Below are 25,978 nucleotides of genomic sequence, written 5' to 3'. Positions count from 1 at the left end.
CAAACTGAAACAGGAAATACAGCAACAGCAGATTTATTGTTTTACAAGACAAAGACACTGAGAATTTTAACATGGTTTCCTGAATATTTTCTATCATCACACTTCCTGTGCCCAATACACATACAGGAAACCACTAACTCTATTTATTTATGTCTATTTGTTTATTTTTACAGTTATATAGTGTATAGAGAGGATTTCTCTCATTCCCTTAGAGGAAAATATCTTTGTCATCCACACAAGCTTTTTGTATTTTAAAATTTCCAAATCAAAGCAGCTGGAAAACAGAAAGCAACAACAAAGTAGTCCCGGAACTTTCAATTTGGGTAGAATTTCATAGACTTAGAATCTGGAAAATGGCAGCTGCTTAAGAGTACCCTTATCTCCCAGCAGAAGATTAAAAAAATACTCTATTCAATTTGTACTGGAGAGGAAAATTAGACCCAGATTATTCACTGAAGTTATAATTTGTTTAATTGGATGTTTCTATTCTTTTAATTTTTATTATAGTTGATATATAATATTGCTTATGTTTGTTTCAGGCATAAGCTATAATAACTGAACATTTTACACTTTACAGTGTGATCATCCCACTAATTCTAGAAATCACTTGTTACCTTGCAAATCTATCACAATATTATTGATTATATTCCTCTTCAGCTTTTTCACCCTATCTCCCTCTCCCTTCTTCTCTGCTTGTTGGCATATACTTTAAAAATATATATTTTTATTGATTTCAGAGAAGAAGAGAGAGGGAGAGAGAGACAGAAACATCAATGATGAGAGAGAATCACAAGCTGCCTCCTGCATGGCCCCTGCTGGAGATCCAGCCTACAACCCAGGCATGTGCCCTTAACCAGAATTGAACCCAGACCCTTCAGTCCACAGGCCGACACTCTATCTAGTGAGCCAAACCAGCCAGGGCTGGCATATACTTATTAATAATATCCTCTTACGATCCTTTGTTACTTCCCCAGTTTCATTTCTGACTTTATTTATTTGGGCCCTCTCTTTTAGTTTGTTATGAGTCTGGCTAAAGGCTCATCAATCTTGTTTATCTTTTCAAAGAACCAGCTCTTGGTTTCATTGATCTTTTGTCTCTGAGTCATTTATTTCCACTCTGATTTTTATTATGTCCTTCTTTCTACTTACTCTGGGCTTTTCTTGGTTATTATTGGTCTATTCAGGTTTTCTGTTCTCTTCCTAATTCCTTAAGTTGTAGGGTTATATGGTTTATTAATATATATATATATATTAAGAATACATATATAAATATATAAAACATAAATATATTATATATTATAAAATATATATTATATAAATATAAATATATTATATATAAATATATATGTTAAAATATATAAAAATATATAAAAATATAAATATATTTTTTTTAGGTAGGCCTGTAGTGAGATGAACATTCCTTTCAGGACTGCTTTCACTATGTCCTGTAGATTTTGGTTGTTGTGTGTTTATTTTCAATTGTTAACAGGAAGTTTTTTATTTATTTACTAGAGCCTCAATGCACGAAATTCATGCAAGAATAGGCCTTCCTTCCCCCAGCTGCCAGCACCAGCTTCCCTCTGGCACCCAGGACATGGGCTTCCCTCACAGACCCAGCTTCATCCAGAACAGTGGTTCTCAACCTTCCTAATGCCGCGACCGTTTAATAGAGTTCCTCATGTTTTGGTGACCCCCAATTTCATTGTTACAAATTGAACATAATTAAAACATAGTGATTAATCGCAAAAACAATATATAATTATATATGTGTTTTCCGATGGTCTTAGGCGACCCCTGTGAAAGGGTCGTGACCCACAGTTTGAGAACCGCTGATCCAGAAGGATGCCCAGTCTAATTAGAATATTATGCTTTTATTATTATAGATTGATCTCATTGGTAACCCATTCATGTTTAATGGCATGCTAGTTATCCTCCGTCTGTTTGAACGTTTTTGAGGTTTTTTGTTTTTTTGTTTGTGTTTTTTTTTTACTGCAGTTGATTTCTCATTTCATGTCATTGTGATTCATACTCACCACTGACTTGCTTTTACACATTTGTCATTGTTTCATATTTTTGTTGTTTCCATTTGCATGGAAAATGTTTTTTCCATCCCTTCACACTCATCCTGTGTGAATCTTTTGTTCTGAGGTGTGTCTCTTGTAGACATCATATATTTGAGTCATATTTTAATATACGTTCAGGTACCCTATGTCTTGTGATTGGAGCTTTTAATAAACCTACATTTAAGGTTATTATCATTAGGTAGTATTTACTTATTGTCATTTTAATGCTTTATGCTTATGTTTCCTTCTCTCTCTATTCTCATTACAGCAGTCCCTTCAGCATTTCTTTCAGTGCTGATAATCTCCTTTAGCTTTTTTTTTTTTGGTCTTGGAATCTCTTTATTTCACCATCTATTTTGAATGATAGCCTTGCTGGATATAGTAATCTTGGTTTCAGATCCTTGCATTTCATTATCTTGAATGCTTCATACCATTCTCTTCTGGCCTGTAGAGTTTATGATGAGAAATCACCTAACAGTCTTATGGGAGCTCCTGTATAGATAACACATTGCTTTTCCTTAGCTGCCTTTAATATTCTCTCTTTGGCTTTGATTTTCGGCATTTCAATTATGTCCTGTCTGGCTGTGAGCCTCTTTGGGATCTCCTTGTTTGAGACTATCTATATTGCCTGAACTTGTATGACTTTTTCCTTCTCAAGGTTAGGAAAGTTTTCTGCCATTATTTCTTCAAACACATTCTCTATCCCTTGCTAGCTTTTTTTTTTTTTTTTTTAATCTTTCTGGCATACCTATTATGCAAATATTTTTATGTTTCATGTTGTCCCACAGCTCCCTTAAGCTATTTTCCTGTTTTTAGTTTTTTCTTTTTGGTTCTCTGCTTGAGTGATTTTTTCTGTCCTGCTTTCTAATTCCCTGATCTGATCCTCAGCTTTCCCTAATCCACTGTATATTCCTTCAAATGTGTTCTTTATCAGCGCCATGCCATTCTTAATTTCCAACTGGTCATTTTTCATAGTTCCAGTATCTATTTTCATGTTGTTGAGCATCATTTTAATCATTATTATGAACCCTATATCTGATATATTTCACTTAGCTCTTTTATAGAGAATTATCTTGTTATTTCATTTGGGCCTTTTTTTTCCTTTTTCTCCATTTTGGCTGCCCTGTTTGTGTTTGTTTCTATATATAAGGTTGATCTGCTACAACTCCATGTCTCTGTTGCAAGACAATATCAGATGCTATTTGTGATTGGCCCTGAGGACCGTTTGGAGCTATCAGCAATCTATAGTTTGTGGCTTCCTCTACTGAGGCTGTGTGTGTTTGGAAAGGACCAAGTTGTGTACCAACGTATGCTTTTCCCAACCCCAGGTCCAGAAGCAGATCAGGCAAGGACTCAAAGTCTCCAGAGATCTGCCTCTGCCTGTAGTGTGATTGTTATTCTCAGTCTTAATGAGCCTCAGGTTATCAACCACAGTGAGGCTAGACTCCATAGGGAGAGGCCAGATGTTTTCCAACAGGGTAGGGCAATTGCTTTCCCCCAGGCAAAAACTGCCAGGCAAAAAAGGTCTGCCTGAGAAAGATGTCCCCTGCAGTATTATGGAATGACTCTGCATAGGAAACCGGGTCAGCTGCCTATCAAGTTCTAATCCCAGAGCCCCCAACCCTGGATTCTGCTCACACAGCTCTAACTTGAAAAATTTTGTGCATTGGCACTTTAATAGGATGCCTGCATTTCCAGCCATCTCTCTCTGGCAGACAGCAACCCTGCTGCTTTTCACAACCAAATGTTATGTTGGCACCTTTCTCAGTTCTGTTGCTCTGGGCTGGGGTGCCTGGTTAGGGTTTAGACCTCAGAGTTTTCAGTGGGAACCCCCCACTACTGAAATATTCCTCTGGAACTTCCACTGCTCCTTGTGGCATCCTGGCTAGCTCTCTTGTGCCTCCACATTTCTTACCAGTCTCTATGTGGTCTCCATTTTCTATCCTTGCTTATCAGGGTTTTCTCCAGCTAGTCTTCAGAATGACTTTGTGTGTGTGTGTGTGTGTGTGTGTGTGTGTGTGTGTGTGTGTGTGTGTTTTAATTATAATTCCGGTTTCATCCTGGGAGAATGTCAGTGTAGCTTCCACTTATTCCACTGAGATTTTGGAATTCATACCATTTTAAGATTTAGAAATGGGTAGATCATGAATACTTTAAGGTCATATTGTATTATAGAAGTTTATACCTGAAACCTACTGGTATATAATTTTATTAATCAATGTCACCAAAATAAATTCAATAAAATTAAAACAATGTCATATCAACTCTAATCCAATTTTTTGGAATATATGTCTCAAAACTTTATAAAAATTAAACTACAACTCTTCCTAATGCAAAAAAGTACTTTTCAAAAGTAAGAGTCTATTCTAGGGCTTTACTCATTGTTGCCAAACTAAGAAGAAATGTGCAGGTGTGATTTTGCAATGTTTGCAGTGAGATTTTATATATTCCATTGATAATGACAGTGCAATTCATAAACTAATTTAACAAATATTTATTAAACACTTCATGTCTGCCATATAGTGTATTAGGCTAAGGAGGCAGAAATACAGCTATTACTTAGACATACCTCTTCTGATTTTATTTTGAACTACCTGTAATCTGGATGAATTTTTTTAATATATTAGAGGAAAGGGTCTACTTTTTATTTCATATAAGTTCTAAATTAAAATTTCATATTAATTGTTAAAAATTAATATAAATAATAACTATCAATTTCATTTAGTAATTTTGCCACTAAATGACTGGTAATCAAATAACTTGCCAATATTCAGGTATACTTTTCTTATCTCTCAGTTCATGCAATAGAATTTAATCATTATATCTTTATCACGTTCACATTCCTGTAAAATTTTAGTTAATAAAATTCCCTTTGTTAAGTAAAGACTCAACTTTCCCAAACAAATAATTTTATTGTTTTTTTCCTTGAATTAACATGTCTATTTATGTATATCATTATTTTTGGTGTATTTTTAAATGCAAATTAATTGAGTTTTTATATCTGATAGTTAATTCAGGAGCCATTTGTGATATACAAAAATGTATTCATAGAAAGCAATTTTCTTTTGTTAAAACATTATTGGCATTTCCTCTCATGGGAGAAATTAAATAATTTTATGCACAACTGCTCAAAATATTTTGAAACTTCTGCAAACATAAGATTGTCAAAATCTAACATATGTTGTGTGATATTTAGTCCTCCAGAGGAAGTAAAGAAACAAAACATGTCTGCTAAACTAATTAATATGCTGCAATAGACAACAAGAAACTTTTTTTATCAGGATGAGTCATATCCCTCTGCCAGTCACATCCAACATATATCATTGAAAACTTTTTAGCATACAGGAATTACAATTAAATTAGAGTTTTCTAGTTAGTTGTGCATTTTTTGAAATTGTGAACTTTTTGGAATCCATTACAAGTGAAAATATGAACTATTTCATTGCATTAATATTTCCTATACAAAAATTTGCAGTTGAAGTCAAATAGTAATTTATATTTTAATCCAATTGCAAAAAGAGGAATTCCCGTGTTATATGCAAAATCAGCCACATTTGCTGTATATTGAATAAAGAGAATTTGATGGAAAAAACCATTAAAATATAAGTATATTTTTATAGATTTATAAGAAAGGGACAAATATGTTCCTGAAAATATCCTGTGGCAGAACCTGGTATGGCAGTTTACAGTAACAACTAAGGCCAGTGTTGCTGAGCAAGGTAAGGAATGTGACTCACAGAGGAAGACAAAATTAGGGAAAGCATCTATAAGTCACTGTAAGAACCTGGTATTTATTCTGCATGTAATGGGAAGAGGATTCTCAGCAGATAATAACCATAGTTTGCATTATGTATTTTGAAAGATCACACTACTTATCATGCAGAGTATAAACTGAAGGAAGCAAGGAAGGAAGCAGGTAGACTATTTAGACTATTTCAGGTAGCAGTAGTTGGCCAATGAAACTAGTAGAGGAAGTGGAGAAAAGTAAGCAGGCTATGAATATCTTTCGAAGGTATAGCCAATGTTTGCCAATAGAGTAAATACAGTGTGTGAGAGAAAAGAAAGATTATTGCAAAAATGTTGGCCTTAGCAACTAGAAAGATATCAGGAAACTACAGATATATCAGTTTAAGGGGAAAATAAAAAATTGGGCTTAGTCAAAATATTTTAGAGATATTTATTATATATCCAAGTAAAGGCTTTGAGGAGGCAGTTGAATGGCTGAGGTCAGGGATAGACATATAACTTTTTTTTTTTGTTTATAAGTATATAATTAAGTTCCAAACCATGATATTAAATAAATTCTCCTGCCAAAGCCGGTTTGGCTCAGCGGATAGAGCGTCGGCCTGCGGACTGAAAGGTCCCAGGTTCGATTCCGGTCAAGGGCATGTACCTGGGTTGTGGGCACTTCCCCAGTAGGGGATGTGCAGGAGGCAGCTGATCGATGTTTCTCTCTCATCGATGTTTCTGGCTCTCTATCTCTCTCCCTTCCTCTCTGTAAAAAATCAATAAAATATATTTTTAAAAAAAATTCTCCAGGAAGTAAAAGTAGAGAATTAGTCCAACGATGAAACTTTAGGAACCCAGATAGAGGTTGGAAAGATGAATAGGAATCACATTTATTTAGATTTACTTTTCTTATGACATAACATGATTAACAAAGAAGCATTGATATTTGCAAGGGTATCAGGAAAAAAAGCGCCTTTATACCCTGATGGTGTAAATGTGTACATTACTTATCTATTGTTGTAAAAAGCTCATTTCTTCAAACTTTAGTAGATTAAAACAACACACATTTATCATCTCAGTTTCTCTGGCTTAGGAATTCATGATGTTGCAGTGAAGACATTGTCTAGGGCTTCTGATAGATCCACTTCCAAGATGGGTCACTCACATGGCTATTTAGCAGAAAATCTCAGTTCCTTGTAGGATATTGACAGGAGGCCTCATTGTCTCACAACATGGACCTCCCCATAGATGTTCTTAAACAGTCTCATAACATGGCAGCTGACTACTTTCCCCAGAAGTAGTGATATGAGAGAAGGAGGAGAAATCCCCAATGCCTTTTATTATATGGTCTCAGATTTCAAATATTATCACCTTGCCACATTCTAATTATCGGAACGAGGTACTCACTATAGCCCACATTAAAAGATACAAAATTAGGTTCTTTCATTTTGAAGGGAGGAGTAGCAAATAATTTGTAGGTGTATTTTAAAATCTTCACAATGTAGATTTGCAAAACATTTCTTTCAGGAGTATAGCAATACTTATAAAAAAGTAAAATGCACATGACACTTTACCTAATAATTGTATTTCTAGAAATTTATCCTACTGCACAGATGCATAAGAAATATATATATATATAATCTCCACACATTTTTAGTAGTTGTGTGTGTGTGTGTATGTGTGTGTGTGTGTGTGTACGTGTGTTTGAGGAGGGGAGAGAGAGAGAATCTTATAGGTTTACAGCAGCATTTGTAGTCATAAAGAATCAGATATGACTTTAATATCCACCATTAAAGGAGCAGTGAAATTAATTACAGTGCAGCTATACAATGGGGTAATAGCAGCTAAAAGAATGAGGTAGAGCTGTATGTACTGAAATGAAAAGAGAAATGAGATGTCCATTTTCAATTTTTAAGATAAATAAAGCAAGTGGCAAAACATTTTCTATAGTGCTTTTTTGTAAGAATAAACAACAGTATATATAAATGTAAGTGATATATTGAACAAACATGACTGATGGAATATAATCATAAAGTAATTTTATTTTTATGACCCTTGTCCTTTTGTATTTTATTCGGTTGGTCAGAAAAATTCAAGCCAGCAACATGACTTTTTTGATCACTGTTCAATTATAGAAGAGCTTTTAACAATAATTAAAATATCCAGTCTCATTTAATAGCAAAATGGTGGGTCTGCCGAAAGCTTAACATTTGCAGTAGGGCTGAAGATGTTCATGATGGCTACTTTTATCTTTGCATATTTATAGTTCTTCTCACCTAGTGGATATTATTGTTTTCTTACCTTCTGCCCCCAAACCTAGAGAAGGAAGAAACCAAAGATATATCATGAATAGCAAAGTTCTTACCTGACTCACAATGCTATCATCCGTTTTCATGTATTTTCTGTGCCTGCCAGACATTTAATGCCTGGTTACTTTCCTGTTAACTTTTAGTTCTTCAAAGCCATGTAGTCCACCTCCATTACTGGGAATCTCTTATATGCAATTATCTTGACATGAGTAAATGCTGTCTTATTCTGGTTAGTTGCTTATAATTCCTTCCAGAGGCATCTGGCAGTGCAATTCCAGCTTACTTCACAAGGATCCCCTTGCCCTCCTAGTTATTCTCTTGAAAATGATACCTAAATCACTCTTCTATCAAATTTCTTATGCTTTACCCACATACAATTTATGGGAAACACTCATTTATCCTTCCCCCAAGAGATCCTGGCAGTGTGTGGAGGGTAGGCAGAACATGGAAGCTCAGTAGAGAAGTTAGAAGACACAGGTGCTTATAGCTAGCTGGCCATGTGCATGTGTCAAATCTGAGTCATACATGATTTCCTCTTTTACCTCTAAACCTATTTGTGATAAATAATGGAGCTATACTAGTTCTACTTCAAAAATATGCTGAATCCATTAATATCTTTCCAAGTACACTAGAGTGTCCTGGTCTAGGCCATCATATTTCACTGAGATTATTGCAATCAAACTGAAGTACATATCTCTCATTTTGTCCCCGTATGATTTGTGATCCACATTACAGCTCAAGTTATCTTCCTGAAATGTAAATTTGATTATATAAGTTCTAAGCTTAAAATCCTTCTCTGATTTTCATTACCTAAGCCTATATGATTTGGCCTCTATTTTTTTCTTTAGCCTCATGATTAAAAGTGTGAACTCAACTGAATACATAGAAATAGAGAATAGTACAGTGGGTGTCAAGGGTGGAGATGTGGGGGAAATAGGGAGATGTTGGTCAGAGTACAAAGCTACAGTTATGTAGGATAACTGTACACCATGATCATTACAGTTAATGACATTGTAACGAACACCTGAAATTTGTTAAGAGAGTGTATTTCAGGTGCTCTCATCATACACAAAAAAACAGTAACTTTTGAGAAGACATGTTCATTAGTTTAACTAGTAATAATTTCACTATGTATATGTATATCAAATCATTATACTGAACATCTTAAATATATACAAACTTTCATTTAAAAGTATGAATTTTGCAACTGAAAATTTAATATATTTCTGGAGGGAGTGTAACTTAAAATAACCACTTTGGGAAAGTATTTGGCAGTGTCAATTAAAGCTTAACATACACATATCCATGACCTGGAAATTCTGCTCCCAGTTATATACACCCAGGGAAAGTGAAAGCTTGTATCCCCCAAAAGACTCATACAAAAATATTCATGATAGCTTATTTCTTAATATCACCCAGTTCCAAAAATCCCAAATGTTCAACAATAGAAGGAGTAAATAGTGTAGTACACTCATACATTGGGATATTCAAAACAACAAAATAAAATACTAGTGATACATGCAACAGCATGGATTAATATAAAATATTGTTTTGCAGTAGAAGTGATAAAAAGAGTATGTGCTGCATTATTTTATTTACATGAACTTTAAGAACAGGTAAAAGCATTTGATACATCACTGTCAGTAGTCACTGTGGTGGTTATCTCTGAAGGAAATATTGCATGTGAAGGGCCACAGGAGAGCTATTGAAGTTTTGGAATTATTCTATATCTTGACCTGTATTATGGTTACATAGATCATTTAATCATGATATTCACTTAAGATTATGATATTTTATTCTGTATAAATTATATCTAAAAAAAGTAAAACACAAGTGCCGGAAACCAATTCCAGCATGACAGCAGGGCTGCATCTGGGAATGGCTGAAGGCATTTCCCCAAACCTGAATAGGATACATTAAATTGATTTCTTGGCTGCCAGACAGCTAAAGAGCATCTTAATCTACATGTTATTGCCTCCTACCAAACACCTGAACAGCCGTAGGCTAATTCTTCCCATTTCTGACAATGGACTCTGTTCGAATCCCTGACCCTTTGAAGTGTATATCTCTGCCTTGCTTCAGGACAATTTGTGTTAATAAAAAGCATGGGATCCTGGGACAAGGAGACCTTAGACCAGTGATGGCGAACCTATGACACGCGTGTCAGAGGTGACACGCGAACTCATTTTTTTGGTTGATTTTTCTTTGTTAAATGGCATTTAAATATATAAAATAAATATCAAAAATATAAGTCTTTGTTTTACTATGGTTGCAAATATCAAAAAATTTCTATATGTGACACGGCACCAGAGTTAAGTTAGGGTTTTTCAAAATGCTTGACACGCCGAGCTCAAAAGGTTCACCATCACTGCCTTAGACCTTTGACTTAGACCTGAGATCTTAGAACTTAGCTCCTTTAGCTAAGCTCCTCTAACGCCCAAATGCCTTTCAAAGTTATATTTTGTCTCTGGACTCCTATTTAATCTACGCACAGCCTTCTCCAGATTTCTGAACCCTTCTTGATGCTGGAATAAGAACCCCGGCACACAAGTATATACAATCATACACAAAAACAGTTAATGTGTGACTAATTGTTTTAGAGTCAATTTACTAGTGTAAATGTGTGATGCAGGACAAGTTACTTAACTTCATTGAACCTCAGTTTCATAATAATATCTATCTCATAGGCTTTTTTTAGGAGAATGAGCAACATAGCATATATAAAGCACTTATAACACTGTCTGATCCAGTAATATTTTACTCTTTAGTCTAAAATTCCAATCAATGAAGGATTCCAGTGTACTTGTATCTTTTTAAATGACAGTTTGAATGTATCCCAAACTGTCATTTACTTGCAGCTTTTAGGGCTGCTGAAGAAATACTAACATATTAGGTAATGTAATAATTTTAAATGTCCAATTTTGAAACATTAATGAAACATATATGGATTAATCCAAACATAAAATAATGTGTTTCCCTTTTTTTCCTGAATAACATTTTCTTATATTCTTATTTTCTAGTGAATGTAGACATATTTTATTAGCTCTATGTTGCTATTGTAACAAACAAATTAGCTCCAAAGTTGTGTAAAACAACATATATTTATTACCTTACAGTTGTGGATAATAGAAAGCCTAGGGATCAAAATGTTCACAGAGCTGTGCTCTTTCTGAAGGTAGGGAAACATCCCTTTTCTTGACTCTTTTGTCTTCTAGAAGTTATCTGCATTCCTTGGCTTATTCATGGCTCCCCTCTTCCATCTTCAAAGCCAGCAGTGTTACAACACTGCATCTTCAAATCTCTCTCTCTCTCTCTCTCTCTCTCTCTCTCTCTCTCTCTCTGCTTCCATCTTCAAATCACTTTACCTCCCTCTACTTCAATCGGCACATTTCATTATCTGACTCTGGCACTTCTGCCTTTCTTTCAGAAGAACTGCTGAGCCCAACTGTATAATCTAGGCCCTAGATTCTAGGGTATTCCCCCCTTTTTAATGTAAGATATTTAACTTAATAACAAATGCAAAGTCCCATTGTCCATGTAAGCAGAGGTCCTCAACTCGTGGGTCGTGACCTCTTTGGGGGTCAAACGACCCTTTCACAGGGGTCGCCTAAATACATCCTGCATATCATATATTTACATTATGATTCATAAGAGTAGCAAATTACAGTTATGAAGTAGCAACGAAAATAATTTTATGGTTGGGGGTCACCACAACATGAGGAACTGTATTAAAGGGCCACAGCATTAGGAAGGTTGAGAACCACTAAGGTAAGATTTTCACAGGCTTTAAGGATTAGGATGTGGACACCTTTTGGGTGGCAGTATTCAGTCTACCACACATATCTAACTGTAGCTACTAATTATCTTGCTATTACCTGAAGCTATAGTCCCTGACATTAAACAGTGAAAAGAAGTTCATTGTGCACATTTTGAACTTACAAAGAAAAATTATTTTTCAGGAGAGGCAGAGCAATAGTACAACCTGCCAAATCCAAATATTCTTTGATGTCTTCTCATAAACTTGGAGGCCTTAGTCACAAAGCTAGGATTATACTAGAAATAGAGGCCTGGTGCACAAAAATTTGTGCACTCGGTGGGGGGGAGGTCCCTCAGCCCGGCCTGCACCCATTCACAGTCCAGGATCCCTTGGGGGATGTCCACCTGTTGATTTAGGCCCACTCCCCAGGGGGATCAGGCCTAAGCTTGCTGTCAGACATCCTCTGGCAGCCAGGGAGCCCTCAGGGGATGTCGGACTAAAGGCTTAGGCCCCCAAGGGATCAGGTCTAAACCATTAGTTGGACATTCTTAGTGCTGCCATGGAGGTGGGAGAGGCTCCTGCCACCACCTCTGCGCTGGCCAGCCATGAGCCAGCTTCTGGCTGAGTGGCACTCCCCATATGGAAGTGCACTGACCACCAGGGGCCAGCTCCTGCATTGAGAATCTACCCCCTGGTGGCCAGTGCACATCATAGCAACCAGTCATTCTGCCGTTCAGTCAGTGTGTATATTAGCCTTTTATTATTATTATATAGGATGTCCCTATTTCCCCCCTTTTGCCCCCTCTACCCAGCTCTTGCCCCCCACTTCTCTCTGGCCATCACCATACTGTTGTCTGTGTCCATGGGTTGTGCATATATTTTCTTTGGCTAATCCCTTCTTTAAATTCACTTCTTTAAATTTTTATTTTCAGATAAGTGCTTATAACTGCACTATTATATATTTTCTATTATATCATTTAGAATTAAGATATTTTTTAATTGAACCCTTGTAAATTTTAGCACAATTTAATAAATTATGCTAGAAGCAATTAGGAGTTTTTTTCATGTAATGCAGATATATTTCAATTAATATTTTATTAATTTTTATTTTTTTAATTTGAAATAGTTTCATACATGTAAAAAAACTATAAAATACTACAGCATATTATATGTACCCTTCACCCAATTTCTTAGGTGTTAATAATTTAAACATAACCATTATACAACTAACAAAATTTGGAATATTTTTTTCTTATAATCTCTTTAATGTTACTTAATCCATTTACTTTGTTTTTGTTAATCTTCACCCAAGGATATTTTTCTATTGAATTTTAGAGAGAGTGAAGGGAAAGGGAGAGACATGTTGATTGTTTGCTTCCTGCACATGCTCTGATAGGGACTGGGGATCAAGCCAGCAACTGAGGTACATGCCCTTGACTGGAATCGAACCTGGGACCCTTCAGTGCACGGGCTAATGTTGTATCCACTGAGCAAAACAGGCTGCAGCTTAATTCATTTACTTTTAATCTATATGTGTCTTCATATTTAAAGTGGGTTTTGTTTTTGATTCACCATCATAATCTGTCCTTTAATTGGTGCATTTATGCCACTGACTTTCAGAGTGCTTACTGATAGAGTTACTACCATATCAGGCGGCTTCTGGGTCTTCTGGGTCCCGCCCTGCCTTGCCTTTTTTTCTTCTAAGACATTTCACTTTATTTAAAAGAAGCCAATATACAGGATATAAAGGGTATGATATTTAACAGTACAGTAAACAGGTTGGTTTCCCTGTAGAATCAGTAGTCTTTCAGTGAGTATAAGTCACCCTTCCCCTTGATGCTCAACCCAGCTGGCAGACAAACAGCAACAGTGGGGTGGGATGGGACTTCAGGGTAGAAAGTCTCCCTGAAGGGATTAAAAATCACTTAGATGTTAAAATGTCCATGAAGGGGTCTTGGGGGTGAGGGGTGCCTCTGCCTCATTCCTTTGAGGGCTTGACAGCAAGAATGATGAGGGATTTGCCCCAAACTAACACACTGCCCACCATGAGCCTGTAAATCTTCCATCCATGGAATATTCCCTTCCTGAGAGAATCAGCCCTAATCCCTCAGCCAGAGCCTGGAGGAGCAGCCCAGGCCGTGGGCACAGCCAGGACTGTGGACATTTCATGGCCTTTCCACTCCCACTCCAGCAGCCTAACAACTCCGCACTGTTCCCCTCGCCCACCTTCCCCATCACCCCATCAGGACACCGTGCACAGGAGGGGACACTGGTTTTCCCATGCCCATTGGGAACTGGCTGTTTCTGCTTTCTGGAGTAAAAAGGTTCCTGTGAATCTGGTAAGGTCACTGCTTGCCAGGAAGTTCTGAAACAGAGCTACTGACCACACCCACCTCCTCTGGGCGTGGAGCAGCTCGGGCGCTCGTAGCTCATCTCTCCAGCAGAACTGAAGGGAAGACCGTGTATACCCTTCTGTCTCTCACCCTTCACATGCCCAGATCCATCAGTGTCACACTTCCTAATTCCTATCACTGTATTTCATTAGCTTCATACTGTTTTACTAATCCTGAATCTAAACAGATTGGTTCAAACAGAGATCGTTCTATTTTTACAGTATTTAGTGATGTATGTGTGAACTTTGCATGGATGAACTAAGCACATGACCCTTTCTTGTACATTCAGAACCTGCACACACATGTAAAAACAGGACCCATTTTTGACAGATGTGAAACCACCGTTTATTTGTAATAAATAATTACACAATCTAAAAAAAAAGACTCGGCTTCGGTGTCTTCTGGGTCCTGGCCTGCCTCGCCGCCAGGGACCCGATCGTGTCCCCTGTGGCAAGGCAGGCTGGCTTCTGTGTCTTCTGGGGCTGCCCTGGATGGCAGCACGCTGGGGGCTCGTACTATCCCACCCTGCCTGCAGTAAGCAAATTAGCCACCATCTTTCTTGGCGGTTAATTTGCATATCATGCTGATTAGCCAATGGGAGCCATAGCGAAGGTACAGTCAATTACCATGTTTGTCTATTATTAGATAGGATTATACTAGATTATTTTCATAGCAGGTATATACCTAAATTGTTTATTTAATCTGTGTGTCAAAATAATTTGGTTCATTATTAAGACATTTTTTATTGTGTTGTGACACTCTGATATCATGACCATAGAAGTTGTCTATCTGATAAAAAAATATATATATATATATATACATATATATATACATATATATATATGTATATATATGTATATGTATGTATATATATATATATATATATATATATATATATATATATATGTCTTTGTGTGTGTGTGTGTCACTAAAATTTGAACCCTAACAATGAGAGCTAATAAAAAAACTTTGAAGTTCTAACATACATTAGTGCCTATAACTGAAATTGCTCTTAAATACAAAACAAAACAAAACAAAACAAAACAAAAAAACACACACACAAAAAAAACATAGAAAATTAAGTTTTTGAAACAATCCCATTTGCTATTTATAGGAAAAGTGCCAATTTACAGAAGACAGAGTGACTTTTTTTCTACTTCCAGAGAGACCCATAAAATTTTGACATGACTGTGATTACCTACTTACAAGATTAGTTTCCAGGGCAAAAATAATCTTACCAGGAATTGTATAAGAATAATCAATGTGGTGTAGTGGAAAAAGGCATAGCCTGAAATGCAGACAAGTAGTATTTTTTAAATCTTCACTGTGACCTTAGTTATGTGACTATGGGAAAATTATTTAATTTCTGTGATCTCAGTTTCTATACAATAAGGGAGCTGTACTGGTTACATATCTTTCAAATGTTCTATTTATAGTACATAGAAGGGTAAACCTAGAGTGTGGTGTGAAATAAACTTAAGCTTAATTAGGCTGCCCCTCTGTGTTTGCACTGCATCTTGGAATGTTTCTACATTCATGAATGACATTCAACCAGCTGGTCTTCTAATAGCTGTGTAAGGCAGTCTCTTCATACTTCTATAATGCAATCCACTAATCTCCTGATCATCACAGCAACACTTTTCAACATCATTCCCAATGCCTGCTATTCCATAAACATCCAAAAAGCTTAGAAAATTACTGAAACTTACCAAGAAAACTGTCTATAAGGCTGGGATCTTTGCATTTTATGCACAAAATACAGCATAAGGGAAGAAATGCCATCAAAGATATAAAAGTAATGTTTAAATTACTACAGACCTATTTACAAATGATAGTGTGCAATACATATCACTTTACATGGCCCTTCATTATACTTGGTTTATCCTATCATAGACACATGAACTGTATTTTTAAAAGCACTGGATTAGATGATTTTTAAATGTTTTTAATTCCAAAATTTTCTGAATCTCTGACATCCATATATCTTAAATAATACTAATTCCACGGCTGTTAAAGTATAAACTGTTATTACTACTATTGTTATTTTTATTATAATAATTGAATTCTCCATGGATTCACTGTTTAAAACCCACAATCTCATGTTACAGCCATAGAAAACCGTAGCTTGATACATAGCTCAAGATGCAAGGCTTCTTAAAACTAGACAGAATTTGGATTACATCATTTATACAAGGAGTCAAAGAGCCTTCGTGGGCAGAGCTTGTGATTATTAAAATTGACAGAACCCCAGAGTTCCGCCATATGTATTTCTATTGCACACTAAACTTATGCTACATTCACCTAAACATGCAAAAATAAAGAGTAAATACTGAAGAGTAGCCTGGCCATTGTGGCTCAAAGGGTGAGCGCTGACCTATGAACCAGGAGGTCATGGTTTGATTCCTGGCCAGGATATATGCCCAGGGTGCAGGTTTGATACCCAGTGGGAGACGTGCAGGAGGCAGCTGATCAATGATTTTCTCTCATCATTGATGTTTCTCTCTCACTCTCTCCCCCTCCCTTCATCTCTGAAATCAATAGAAATAATTTTTAAAAAAAGAATGAAGAGTAAAAATAAATTGGTAGAAATATAATATGAATTTAGTAAAATGGTCATTTCTACCACACGCTCTACAACTTTAAATTTCATTATATAACAATTTAAAGTCCCTCTTTGACAAAGGGATGAGAGGAAATAAAGTAGAGGCTAAGGGAAATTCCAGAATTGGGAAAATAATCTAAACCCTCGTGATTTCCCCCCCCCTTTGTCTGTGCTGATATTATGGAAGGGTTTTCAAAAACATATTGAGGAAGTCTATAGATGCACAGTCCTTGACTAACAGTATAGTCCAAAGTCCAATGTGACCTTAATAACCAATAAAATTAGCATAAAATTGTGAGAGAAAAATATATTAGACTTATTTTTTCTGCTTTGTATAATAAAAACTAAAATGCCTAATATTTGAGTCCAGAGCGTTACTCTGAATTGTTGGCTTTTAGAAGTCAATATGTTAAATGGAAAGATTTGCCCAGAATATTGGTTTTGAAATTTAATTTGACTTAGAGAATGCAATATTTACTTTATTCCATTTATGTACCCTTCAGTAAGACACAAAGGAATTTACCTAACAAATGCTCTTTGTGGAATGTGGTTTTAAGTCTTATGAAAAACTTTTGCAACAGCATGGCTGGACCTGGAGAATATTATGCTAAATGAAATAAATTAAATAAAAATAAGTACTTTTTAAAAACAAAAATATAGTAAGAATATTTCACGATCATAATCTACAGTGAGTCTTATATTATTCTTATGTATGAGAGACAAACTACTATTCTTCAATGTCTAGAGTTTACAATAGCCAGCATAATGTTAGTATTTTGTAAAAGCCCTTTTATTTCATTTTTATTCAACCAATCTGTAAATTACATTAAAATAGTTTATTGAGGTATGAATGGCATACAGAAAGCTGTACATATTTAATATATATAACTTGATGAGTTTGGAAATAGCTACACATCAATGTAACCATAATAATGACCAATGTCATAGACATCCATCAACAAGTTTCCTCTTCTCATGTGTATGTGTATATGATAAGAAACTAACATATGACTTACTAAGATACATTCTTAGTAAATGTTTAAATATACAAATACATATTGTTAACCAAAGGCACTATGCTATACAGTAGGTCTCTAATACATGTTCATGTTGCATAACTGAAATTTGTCATGCTTTGAGCAATACAACCTGGTTTCTTGCCGGGAGCCGGTCCATCCTTGCTGTTTCAAGGGACCTGGCATATATGGCATACGGTTCTTAATATGTTTGCTCACCTTCTAGGCGCTGTGTTTTAACCAAGGTCACCTCTCCGAGAAAGGTTGAATCCCCAGGTAGGGATTTTCCCCTGAAGTTAGGGAGGGAATAAAACCCCTCAACTAAGTGCCAGGCGGGTAATTAATCCCTTTAACTACGAACAATCATGCTTAAACTACATAATCTTTTCTCCCTGGAATGGAGATAAGAAACGCCCTAACCTTTGTAATAGAGATTGATAGGATTAAATCAACTGGTATAAATACAGTTGTAACAAGACAGAAAGACTCAGAACTCAGAACTCAGAACACAGAACTTAGGAGACAGGGCTTGGAAGACAGGACCAAGAGAGACAGAGCCTAGGCACAGAACCTACACAGAACGTTCTCTAGAGACAGAAGAACTTCGCTGGTGAGAGCATGCCGAAGGATCCTGGACAGGGACTGGCCTCGGAGCCTAGAGACAGAGCCTAGCGGGAGAACATGGCAAGGGATCCTGGACTGAACCTGACTACAGAAATTGGCAAGAGAACCTGACTAGAACCTGGTGACCGAACCTGGCTAGAGATCTCGCCCAGAACCTGGCTGGAGAACCTAGCGAGGGAACATGGCTACAGAACCTCACTGGAAATCCGAAGCAGAGCCTCTCTGGAGATCAAGACCAGAACTTGGCTGGAGATCCTGGCTAGGCTGCTGATCAACTGAACGCTGTCTCCGTGTCATTCCTTCTTCGCCGACTCCGTCTACGCCTTTGGGAACCCCTGGACCCGCTGGGGTTGGACCCCGGCATATGGCGCCCGAACAGGGTTCCCTTAGGTAAGCCCCCCATTCCCCTAGGTAAGCGCCCCGCACTCGGGACGGATTGGACTCCACCGTAGGAAGAAGGTGGATAGTCTTCGCCGACTCCGTCCACACCTTTGGGAATGCCTGGAACAGGATTCCCTTAGGTAAGCCCCCCCCCCCTCATTGAGAACCCCACACTCGGGACGGATCAGACTCCACCGTAAGAAGAGGGTGGATAGTCTTCGCCGACTCCGTCCACACCTTTGGGAACCCCTGGAAGAGGATTCCCATAGGTAAGCCCCCTCCCCATTGAGAACCCCACACTCGGGACGGATAGGACTCCACCAGGGTGCTACAGATCCCCCTATAGAGGATAAGTAGGGTAAGAAGGTGGATAATACAGAACTTAGATTGAGAAGATGTGCCATACTGAGTCCAAAGAAAGAAGACTCTGTATTGATTCTTAGATTGAGAAGATGTGCCATACTGAGTCCAAAGAAAGAAGACTCTGTATTGATCTTTAGATTAAGAAGATGTGCCATACTGAGTCTAAAGAAAAAAGACTCCGTATTGATCTTTTAACATATATGCTTGTTAGCAGAGGAATTAAGGTTACTCCCAGTCAGACAGAACATTTTATACAAGAAATACGTCCATGCTTTTCTGAGGAAGGAAAGGTGCCGGAAAGGTCAGACAGAACATTTTATACAAGAAATACGTCCATGCTTTTCTGAGGAAGGAAAGGTGCCGGAAAGGTAAATGTAGAGGCATGGGAGAAGGTAGGCCCAAGGAGCCTTATCCTTAACCCCACTGCAGCCTTTCCACCCCGGGAAAGTGCAGGATTGGCAAGCTCTCCCTGGGGTGATAGATCAGGACTCAGGTAATAGCAGAAAGCGCCAATCCTACTCTTAAAATGGATACAAGAGAGCGTTTCAGGTTTTTCTTTTTAATGCTTGCTTTTAAAAAATAAAAAAGGGGGAATTTGCCGGGAGCCGGTCCATCCTTGCTGTTTCAAGGGACCTGGCATATATGGCATACGGTTCTTAATATGTTTGCTCACCTTCTAGGCGCTGTGTTTTAACCAAGGTCACCTCTCCGAGAAAGGTTGAATCCCCAGGTAGGGATTTTCCCCTGAAGTTAGGGAGGGAATAAAACCCCTCAACTAAGTGCCAGGCGGGTAATTAATCCCTTTAACTACGAACAATCATGCTTAAACTACATAATCTTTTCTCCCTGGAATGGAGATAAGAAACGCCCTAACCTTTGTAATAGAGATTGATAGGATTAAATCAACTGGTATAAATACAGTTGTAACAAGACAGAAAGACTCAGAACTCAGAACTCAGAACACAGAACTTAGGAGACAGGGCTTGGAAGACAGGACCAAGAGAGACAGAGCCTAGGCACAGAACCTACACAGAACGTTCTCTAGAGACAGAAGAACTTCGCTGGTGAGAGCATGCCGAAGGATCCTGGACAGGGACTGGCCTCGGAGCCTAGAGACAGAGCCTAGCGGGAGAACATGGCAAGGGATCCTGGACTGAACCTGACTACAGAAATTGGCAAGAGAACCTGACTAGAACCTGGTGACCGAACCTGGCTAGAGATCTCGCCCAGAACCTGGCTGGAGAACCTAGCGAGGGAACATGGCTACAGAACCTCACTGGAAATCCGAAGCAGAGCCTCTCTGGAGATCAAGACCAGAACTTGGCTGGAGATCCTGGCTAGGCTGCTGATCAACTGAACGCTGTCTCCGTGTCATTCCTTCTTCGCCGACTCCGTCTACGCCTTTGGGAACCCCTGGACCCGCTGGGGTTGGACCCCGGCAGTTTCTTTTTCTTCCTAATCCCTGATAACCACCATTTACTTTCTACTTCTATGAAACTGGCATTTTAGATACCTCATATAAGTGATATCATGTAGTATTGGGCTTATTTTACTTAACATCATGTCCTTCAGATTCATTCATGCTGTCACAAATTACAGGACTTCCATTTTTTTCTAGGGCTGAATAATATTCCAGTGCATCTAAATCTCACATTTTTTAACCCAAACTTTAACAAAATGTTCTTCCATAGTGACAGAGGAGATATGTCTATGCCATTTTAAAAAGTCTTCTTTTAAATAATAAAAAAACTCTCCAAACTATATAAAGAACTCATACAACTCAACAAAAGGAAGACAAACAATCCAATTAAAAATGGGCAAAGGATCTGAATAAACACTTCTCCATAACCTGCTATCTCTGGTGCAGTACAGAATGCTCAAATTGAGAGGAACACAAAAGAAACAATAAAATTTACATTATATATATATATATATATATATATATATATGTATTAGGTATTTTAATATTTATTAGGAAATGTCCTACATGTTTTATTTTTATTTTCTTATTTTTGTATTATATATGACATTTAATATTTTATTAGTTCCAAGTATAAAACATAGTAGTTAAACATTTGTATAATTTACAAAGTGATCCCTGTAACAAGACTAGCACCTGCCTGACACAATACATAATTATTACAATACTAGAGGCCTGGTGCACAAAATTTGTGCACTGGGGGAGTCCTTCAGCCCAACCTGCACCTTGAATATTTGTACATATTTCAAAATAATCACCATAAGAAGTCTACTTAAGATCTGTCACCATGCATAGTTACAATTTTTTTGTGTGATGAGAACTTTTAAGATTTATTTTCTTAGCAACTTTCAAATATGCAAGATAATATTATTAATTACAAGAGGCCCGATGCATGAAATTTGTGCAAGAGTAAGCCTTCCTTCCCCTGGCTGCCGGCACTGGCTTCCCTCTGGCCACCAGCAGGCACCCAGGACCTGGGCTTTGTTTGCAACCCCGGCTTTGTCCAGAAGGATGTCCAGAAGGACGTTGGGTCTAATTAGTATATTATGCTTTTATTATTATAGATTATTTACTATATTCCCTATGCTGTGCTTTATATCCCCATGACTATTTTGTAGTTACAATTTGTACTTCTTTATCCCCTCATCTTTTTTAACAAGCCTCCAAAGGTCTCCTCCTTCCCAACTTGGCGACCATCAGCTTGTTCGCTGTTATGATAATTTGTTTCTGCAAAATGCTTTAAATGTACTTTCATTTAATATTCTCAACACTCTAAGATTAGAGTAACATTATTAACTGACTTGCTCAAGTTTACTGAGAAATTAAAATCATAAAGCCAGACTGCAAACACAGATAATCTGATTCCAGAGCCTATGTGATTAATCACTTTGCTTTACTATTTTCCACTAACTAAAACAGACCCTTGACTTTAAAAAACTTTAATAATGTAGTAGATATGTTAATGAATTAATATGCAATTTTAATATAAATTTAGACTTATTCACTCAACAAATATGATCTAAATATCTTCTAGGTACCTAACACCATGTTTGTCATTAAAGATGGGGAAATACCAAATAATGAATTTCTGCTTTCCAGAACCTTACATTATAGTGGAGAGGAAGAAAAAATACTAATACATATAATAAACAAGTTGTTTGAACATGGTAAGCACCATGACAAGGGAAGTGTGAACTGCCAGGATGAAAGTGGGAAATATAACTTTAAATTGGATGGTAATGGTTGCTCTCATTGAAAAGTTGACATTTAAGCAAACACTTAAGGAGGTAAAGGAGTTCATCATGTTAATATCTGAGGGAAAGATTTTTCATGCAAAAAGAAGAGGATGTGCAATGCCATTGAGGTAGGAGATCCCTTGTTTCAATAAATGAAATAATATGGCAAGGCAAGAATAGAGTGAACTGGGGATAGAGAAGCAAGACATGGAGCCTTGTAAGACTGTGTATACCATTTATTGATTTTGGCTTTTATTTTTAGTAAGATGAGAAAAATTTGGAAGTTTTTTTCAAATATACATATATTGATTTTAGAGAGGAAGGGAGAGGTAGAGATAGAAACATCAATGATGAGAGAATCATCAATAGGCTAACTCCTGCACACATCCTGTTCCCCAACTGGGAATGAAATCACAACCCAGGCATGTGCCTTGACCAGGAATTGAACCATGACCTCCTGGTTCATAGTTCAGCGCTTAACCACTGAGTCACACTGGCTGGACAGAATTTTGAAAGTTTTAATAATGGCTGTGAAATGCTCTGATCTAGGGTTTAAAAGGATCATTTTGGATAATATGTTTAGGATTTATTATTTTATTCATAGGAAAAGATAAAATCTTAGGAATCAGTTATGTGACCCCTGAGGTAATCTAGCTTAAAGATGATGATGGCTTGGACCAAAGCAATATCATAAAGGTGCTAAGAAGTGGTTAGATTCTACATATATTTTGAAGGTAGACCCAAAATAATTAATAAATGGATTGGAGATGGGTTTGAAGAAAAATGATGTTGGTTTTTTTAATTATAGAGTCAAAATATATTTATTTGAAAAGATAAATAAAATTGATAAATCTCTAGCTAGACTAAGATGAAAAGAGTAAAGTTAAAAATTATTAATGTCATAAATAATAGAGAGGTTATCACCACAAATTATATAGATATGAAACATAATAGAATAGTATAGACAATTATATACAAATAAATTCAATAACTTATGTGAAATAAACAAATTTCCTTCAAAGATAAAATGCCCAACAATGCAAGAAAAGATAAAAAAATTAATTAGCCCTATATCAATTAAATACATTGAAATCACAATTTAAAAACTTTCCAGAATGAAAACTACAGACTCAGATGCCTTCATTAGTAAATCTTATTAAACATACTAGAGGCCTGGTGCACAAAATTCATGTACTTGGTGGGGCAGAAGGGTCTCTCAGCCCGGCCTGTGTCCTCTCACAGTGTGGGAGCCCCGTGATCAATCGCCCCAAAGAGGTAGGCTAAAGCCAGGGTTCCTGCCTCTGCATTGTGCACGCAACGTCAAGCCCCCACCCACCCACGTGCACACGCAGCCCTGTCCATCTGCATGTGCCCACTGCACACGCAGCCTCCTGGTGATTGCTTGTTGCAGCATGTGGGTGTCACGGCATGAGGTCATGATGACGACATAGGCTTTCATTAATAGGATAAGGTTTATATAAGACAAATCATAATCAAATTATCTTAGAAAATTAGAAAAGTTGGGAGCTCTTTTTAATAACTTTTGACTTTCCTAGGATTACTTTGAGGGATCTTGCCCCATAAGACTACAGTCACTAATTCTAAAAATGACAGATTCCAGTTTCAAAAAACAGATTATTCCAACATTTTATACCAGGCAGAGAAAACCATAAGACTTTCTATTCCCAAGTCCCATAGCACTTAGTGCATTACTTTTTTACAATTAAATTGACCTTCTCCAAAACAAGTAGAAACCTGGAGACTTCAGCCCAGAGTAAAGTGTAGAATCCTTATCCATTCCTAGACATAGAGATGGAACAGAGGTGGCCCAAGTTGGCTAACTATAGAGCCAAGGATGACTGAGGAGACAAAATTCTGTGGAGAGAGAAGAAAGTAAGATCATGCAAAGAAGTATTGAATCTAAACAATTAGGTTTAGAAAATGAAATAAATTAGACACAGAAAAGGCACAGCAGGTTTACTGGATTAAAAAGCAGATCTTGAGTGGTAGGAACTGGGGAAATTTCTAAAGCAAGAACTTAGTTTAAATGTTTTTGGGGGGCTATAGGAGAAAACAGGGATAATTGACTCAAGAGACTGCCTAAAGACAGTATGGCTTACAAAGTAGAATTATAATGGTATATTTACATGTCACTTTTCCTTCTAGGCTGAGATACTTGAAGAGGGGGCCTTTTGATAATTCTTATGTATGTATGTAAGATCTAGAGTTGTGCTTGGCACAATGTAAGTCATCATTTCAATAAATACATGCATGAATGAATGAAGGCATTATGACAAAATATAAAAATTATCTTACATCATTTTTTCTTCTACCATCTTTATACAATTTCATCAGAGGCATAATTACTCATTTAAAAGAATCATTAGGAAGGATTATAAAGAGTATGAAAATAAACATTTATAAAAATACTTTCAAAACACTTAAAAATTAGTGTTGATATTGTAACTAAATGCTTGTGTGTTGTTGTTTTTTTCTTCCAAACAAGCTTGATGTATTTAGCTGCCAGTTATTTATTTGTTGAACATTCCATATACTAGACTATGTCAGTCACTAACAACATTGTGATTTTCTTCTTTGATACTTACACAATTCATGGTAAAAAGTGCCAGTAGTAAGGGAGCCTATAAATAATATCCTCTTCAAAAGGCAAAATACCAGTCCCTCTTGAGCATTTTCACTAGAAAAATAAATTACTCTAAACTATTTATCAGTGGACTGCATGGATGGCTGTGTAAAATGTCTCCCAACAGGGATACTTCCATTTTATTTATATTATTACAAAAATAAGCTATTTCTTAAACAAACATACCATTCTGTTTACACATAACAACCCCCAGAGGAAGTGAACAGATATGACTGGTCTTTGGTCTTTTAAACTTGAAATGCTAGTTGCGTATAGAGCTTAAAATAGAACACCATTAACCTATCAAACACTGGGAACATTTTGTCTCTGATACCAACAGCCAACCATTCATTCCTCACTACATATTTTTTATATTATATACTATGTACATATTAACTATAATTACCTTTTAAATGTAACTACTAGTTTTTCAAGTGTCAACATCTACTAGTAATTGGCACTACCCAAATCATTATTTACACTGTGAGTAGAAAAAAATGTTTTGAATGAAACACTTCTTTCCACTTTGTTTTTAACCAAATAAAAAGGTACATTAATTAGCATTATGCTAAGCGAAATAAGCCAGACAAAGATAAATATCACATGATCTCACTCATTTGTGGAATATAATGAACGACATAAACTGATGAACAAAAACAGATCCAGAGACAAAGAAGCATCGATCAGAATGTCAAACCTCAGAGGGAAGGTAGGGGAGGGTGGGGGTAAGGGAGAGAGATCAACCAAAGGACTTGTGTGCATGCATATAAGCCTAACCAATGGACACAGACACCAGGGGTTGAGGGCGTGAGTGGGGGTTGAGGGGCAATGGGGGGATAAGGACACATATATAATACCTTAATCAGTAAAGAAAAAAAGTA

This window comes from Myotis daubentonii, chromosome X (assembly GCF_963259705.1).
Source record: "Myotis daubentonii chromosome X, mMyoDau2.1, whole genome shotgun sequence".
Taxonomy (NCBI): Eukaryota; Metazoa; Chordata; class Mammalia; order Chiroptera; family Vespertilionidae; genus Myotis; species Myotis daubentonii.
This window is presented reverse-complemented; position numbering follows the sequence as displayed.